Genomic DNA, 6,070 nt, shown 5'->3' with positions numbered 1-6,070 from the left:
CTGGTTGTTTTGAAGAAGCTCCATGTGTGACAACCCAAGAAGACATACACCAAACAATAAAGGAAATGACTGGAAAAATCACAGACGGCAGGAAACAGGACAACTATGATGGAGAAATGTGCCTCAAAACATTGAAAATACATATACAGAATGACTGCAGTTAGAAAATAAGGAGAATGACTATAGCTAAGCTGCTTAGTAGAGCAAGGAATACCGTTTCCATGAAAGGGTGCACATAGTCTGTAGAAATGTTGAGGTAGGAGCTATAAGTCAAAGTAACATCCACATGAGTGGCAGGACCCAAGGTCTCCCAGCAGAATACTGACCAAAGCACCACATTGCCTCTACTGGCTTGTCTTCTTCCCATAATACAGCCTGGTTTCACGCGTTCATCAAGTAAAAACATGATCCATCAGACCAGACCACCTGCTTCCATGTCTCTGTGGTCCAGTTCTGATGCTCCTTTGTCCATTGTAGGAGCTTTCATCAGTGGATATCAGTTTGAGCTACAGTAACTTATCTGTTGAATCAGACCACAGATACCACAGATGGCCAGCTGTAATGTTATGAACAGCCAATAAAAATCTGCTTCTGCTCTTACTAATCAGCAATCTACCGATTATCACGTTGAGAATAAACGCCACAAAACATCCATTTCAGAACAGTGTCTACTAGAGTATAATAACGCTTTAGAGACGGGAATAAAAACTCTCCTACATTCCTGACATTTTAAATGAAAGCAAACACATTTAATGAAAAGTTTTTAAGAGAGAGATGTACAGTGGAGGGTGTAATCACAGACAAACAGCTTTCATTTTCTCCTCTGTAGCAAAAGAAATCAATACGAGGAGTCAGACGAATATAAAAGAGCTGGATGCTCATTAGTGACCCTCCACTGCTTTGTTGTGCAGTAGAAACACAGCTAATAACATGTAAACAGTCTGTGGATCCCAAGCCAAACCCCAGTACACTCGTACATATGTTAAAATTTGTTTTATTTTAATTACTCTGATCTGTTTCAGGAGCCAAGCTGGTCCTCTGGCTCCAGACAAAGTCGATCGATGCGAAGAAAGTGATTCCGTCCATTTTAAACAGGTCAAGTCTCAGATTAACACTTTGGCCTTGCAGTAATTGAACGGCTTCATCTTTATGCAAGACGCTTTGCAGGTCAAGGTGAAGGAGACCAGGCTGAGTACACTCTGTTTACACCACATACACCTGCTCCAGCTGCTCCACCAGAGAACAAGCACCCTGAATATACAAAGTCCAAAACGCACAAAGATCAACCATAACATTATGACCACTGAGAGGTAATTATCTGGTGATCATGGTTCCTGTCAGAGGGTGGGATATATTATTGTAAATGGTAAATGGCCTTGCTTTTATATAACGCTTTTCTACCTATTGGTACTCAAAGCGCTTTACAGTCACAGACACATCCATTCACTCACACAAGCACACACACATTCACTCACGCACTGGGGCAGCTGGGGGTTCAGTGTCTTGCTCAAGGATACTTCGGCATGTGGCACATTCCGGGGATCAAGCAGGAAAAATGTTTAAGTGGAAGAATTAGAGATGTTTTGACAAGGACCAAACTGTGATGGCTAGGCAGCTAGACTTGTAAGGTGTTACTGGTCTGCAGTGGTCTGTACCTATCAAAAGTGGCCCAAGGAAGGAAAAGAACCAGAGACAGGGTCATGGACCAAGCTCAAGGATCATTGAGAAGGCTGGCCTGTGTGGTCTAATACAACAGACAATAGCAATAACAATAAAAATTCTCTTCAGGCGATAGTGGCAAGGAAAAACTCCCTTTAACGGAAAAAAAAAACTTGAGCAAAACCCAGCTCACATGGGAGGACCCATCTGCTTGAAGCCAGCTGGGTAGAGACAAAAAAATATGTATGTCTTACATATATACATTCAACCAAAGCATACATGTAGAATCCAGTCAGTCAGAACACACAGTGAAGTTTGTTTTGTATGGGGATGTGCAGATGCAGATGGAAGAAGGTGGTCTGGTCTGACGGATCATGCCTTACCCAGGGAACACATGGAACCAGGAGGCATTATGGGATGAAGACATTGCTGCAGACCATGTCCACCCTTTCAAGGAGGTAGTATTACCTGATGGCCTCTTTCAGAAGGATAACGCTTCCTGGTTGAGGAAAGGTTAAGTAACAAAACAATGAGTTCAAGGTGTTGAATTGGTCTCCAAATTCCCCAGATCTCAGTCCAATCCATGCGGGATATTCTGGACAAACAAATCTGATCCATGGAGGATTTAAATACTTCATATGCATGAACACCACAGACATAAAAAAATATCTCAGCTCATTAAATAAACATGATAAGTATAAATAACATAATAATGATAAATGACCTCCATATGCTGTGGAAACTTGCAGGAAGGCCCAGATAGGTCCGGGTTAAGTTTCATATGAAGGACACACAAGGCGATAGTCAAAGGAAAGTTTTATGAGCCACACACAGAGACTTCTCCCTTTGTCCTCAGCTGTCACGGACTCTTTTGTTACTTTGTTTTGCCTTTATATCTCTGCATAAACAGAAAGAAAAAAAGGACAGAGAGGAATAAAAGAAGACCATGAATCCATTTCAGGCCTGAGGACGAGGAGGTGTGTGGGGGGGGGGCGGGGGCTTGACTGTCTCTGCGAAAAGAAAAACTGCTGTGTGGATAAAAGAAGGAGCAAAGTCATCGCCTGGAGGAAGGACTGAAACGTCTCAGAGTGAAATGTCAGCAGACAAAAACAGCAGATCGGCACAGCGAGAAAAACCTGGAAACCAGTCAGGAAGTCCTGCCAGGACCAGTCCACCACGGTCCTGTTTCTGGGTCAGGACAGTAGAGGACACAGAGTACACTTCACTGTACTGTTTCCACTGGGACTCTTATTGAGGGAGCGCTCTGTGGCTGCAGGACGACAGCTGCAGCATTTTTATTATTTAGCTCTGGACCTGCTGTATATTTTTACATATTTACAGCATCAATCTATGCAGTACTAGTCTGTGGTGTTTCTAATAGCATCTCCAATAAGGAGAGCAGGAAGTGGAGCACAAAAAACGACATCAAAACATAATTTCTGCTCATGTCCAAGTTGTTGTGGCAGGTGTTTGGTATTGTTCACAGCTCACACATCTGCACTGGTTCCTCTGAAGCTTTATTTAACAGTAAATACCGTCTACCATGAACCAGTAATGACTCTTTTAAATTCAAGATTCATGTAACTGAATGTGATGTCGGTGTGTGCAGTGTTTACAGCTCGTCACAGCTTTTGTTTCTCCAGTGCAAGACAGTGACAAACATTCTGTGTTTGCTGCTTTCAGCTCTTCTTCCAGAACTTAGTGATCATTCTGAAATGCAAAACTAGACAGGAAGCCGGCAGAAGGTGTGGGAAAATACAAAGTGATGAATGGCAGAGAGAGAAAAGAGGCTAGAGGGAAAGAAGAAGCAGAGGGAGATGATGAAAAAGAGATAACTACTGCAGTGAGGGAGCTCAAACTAATCAGCTCCACATCACAGGAAACGAGGGCTAAGAGAAGGAAAGGATGGTCCTTACAGACGCTTGAAGCTGAAACAGCTTTTTAATCAAAGATCTTTTTTTCTGGACTCTTAAACATGACAAGTTATTGTGTTGTTAAGGATCTGGAATTCATCTCAAATGTTCTTGTCCTATATCCATAACTGGGTCATGCTAAACTGAAGCAAGTATTTCCAATAAGATGCTGAAAGCACACATTATCAATAGGGATAACTTTACATGCATTGGTGAAAAGAAATGCAGGCTTCTATGCAAAGAGGAACCTTTTCCAGGACTGAACCAGTGATGTGTCTGAAGGTTCATCAGAAACCAGAACACCGCACGGTGGTTTACCGACATGCTAACTAAATCGAGACAAACTTTCGACACGCCCCCAACTCTACATTCCTGCACAGTTTTTTTGATTTGTCATAATCTTGCAGAAAAAAAAAATGTTTTTGGAAATAAACAGCCTCTGCAGTGAGTGTGGTCACTGGTATTTATTGCTGTTCTGTGGTTAATGTACCAGAGTTCTGTCTATGAACAACATATTCATCAGCATCTAGTCCAGCATTTACATATATGTGTGATGAGAAGGAGCTCTGCTGCTGCCAGACACCTCTGTTCCAAAGACTCAACAGGTTGATTATATAATTCTAAGACAGTCATACTGGTTCATGGGCATGGGTACCCCATGTTCACACTGCAAACGAACCACTCCAGGGAGCGGTTGCAGTTGCTCTGAGGCCACCCTCTCTAACTGGACTCAGCTCGGTTCATTTGTCAGTGAGATTGCTGTGTTCACACACTAGAACAGACAAACCAAGCTCAGGGACAATCGCGCCCGGTTTCAAAACAACGACCCAGGTGTGAAACCATCCTGACATGACTAGGACCTGTTAATGACCAGTTACTTACCCTGTAATTGGAGGACACTGTTTTCCTTCCCTATATGATATAGTACAATTTCCTTCAGTTCCAGTTGAACTTAACAGACGGTAGTCATGTGACTTTCTGATGATATTTAAACCCCAACTCTCCACCAGTCATTTAGAAATGAGGACTTGGATGAAACATCTTCAAGAAACTCTACAAGTCCAGGTGCCCTAGTTTTCTAAAGCAATCGAAACACGACTGTTATGTTTAGATTCCAAGTCCGCCCCAAAGACCCTCGCGACAGCAGGTGTTTAGCTTTCTATCAGACTCCAAACTGTCAGGAAATACATATACAAAGAGAGAGTGTGTCTCTATGTGTACTGGATCATTCAGATTCAGACATGACTCGATGGATCGAGCCAGAGGCCGAGCACTGTTGATATTCAGAGTGTGAAACGATGACCGCCTGACAGCCAGCAGTGATTTCATCTGCAGGGAATCTGACTCTACACACCCACACACACACGCACACACACACTCACACACCAGCAGCGTGTCTAAAATGAAGGAATAATTCCAAACGGTCCCAAATGTCCCATAGTAATGGATAGGGTTTCCTGACGGGGAAGCTATCAAAATGCATTGTGGGAAACATTAGACTCCAGAAAGAGCGTTGGAGGAAGGGGGAGCTGGGTAGTCTGCTGGACAGGACACAATAAACTGATTTCACATGATACACCAACAGCCGCAACAACAACAGGTGTCTGCTCAGACAAACTGATATTGTGTGGGAATTTCTGTGAATCAGCATCTGTTCCGGGAAAAATCAAACTTGTCTGACTTGTGTATGTAGTAGATGCCTCCACTTTCAGACCATACTGTTTATGATACAGACCTTAAAACAAAAGCAGCTACAGTTCTATGAGAATAGAGACACTGCAGCAGAGGTTTATTTTGAAAACCCTCCTTTCACTGCACATTTGGTATCTGATCTCCCAAAAACAAACACACAGATCTCCCTCCACCGAGCCAAGTAATTAATATTAGCGTTTTTATAATCACAATAAAATTTAGAGCAGATTACATGTTGCTCTCACTAAGCGGAGTACTAAGATGTTTACACTGCATAATAAATGTTTCCCTCTGCAAACACAGCAGGATCATCTGAGCTCTGTGTATTTTGAAAAGGAGTCTTTAGAGTTGTTTTAGTCTTGTTCCCAGGAAGAGAGAGATTTTTAGTCAACAAAGAGAAGAGCCTGGATTCACCATGTTTCTTGACTGAGTGTGCACTAAAACAAGCTATTATTAAATGCTTAAATTTATCACCTTCACATGAATTAGAGAGACAAAAAAATAGCAGAACATGCTGCCAGTTTATCTTCTACTAACTGCTCAGAATCAGAGGGAAATCCACACAAGACAGAGGACACCAGAAAAGATACTCACATTTTGCTCTGTCGTTGCACCGATCAAACACATTATTATGACCACCTGCCTATACCCCTGAAGGTGTGCTGTGGTATCCAGCACCAAGACGTTAGCAACAAGTCCTTTAAGTTGAGAGGTGAGGCCTCCATGGATCAGACTTTTTGGTCCAAAACATCCCACAAATGCTGGAGACTAAATCAACACATTGAACTCGTTGTTGTCCCTCAAAC

The sequence above is a fragment of the Chelon labrosus genome (assembly GCF_963514085.1).
Source record: "Chelon labrosus genome assembly, chromosome: 18".
NCBI lineage: Eukaryota > Metazoa > Chordata > Actinopteri > Mugiliformes > Mugilidae > Chelon > Chelon labrosus.
The sequence above is the reverse complement of the archived record's forward strand: the minus strand, read 5'-3'. Positions refer to the sequence as shown.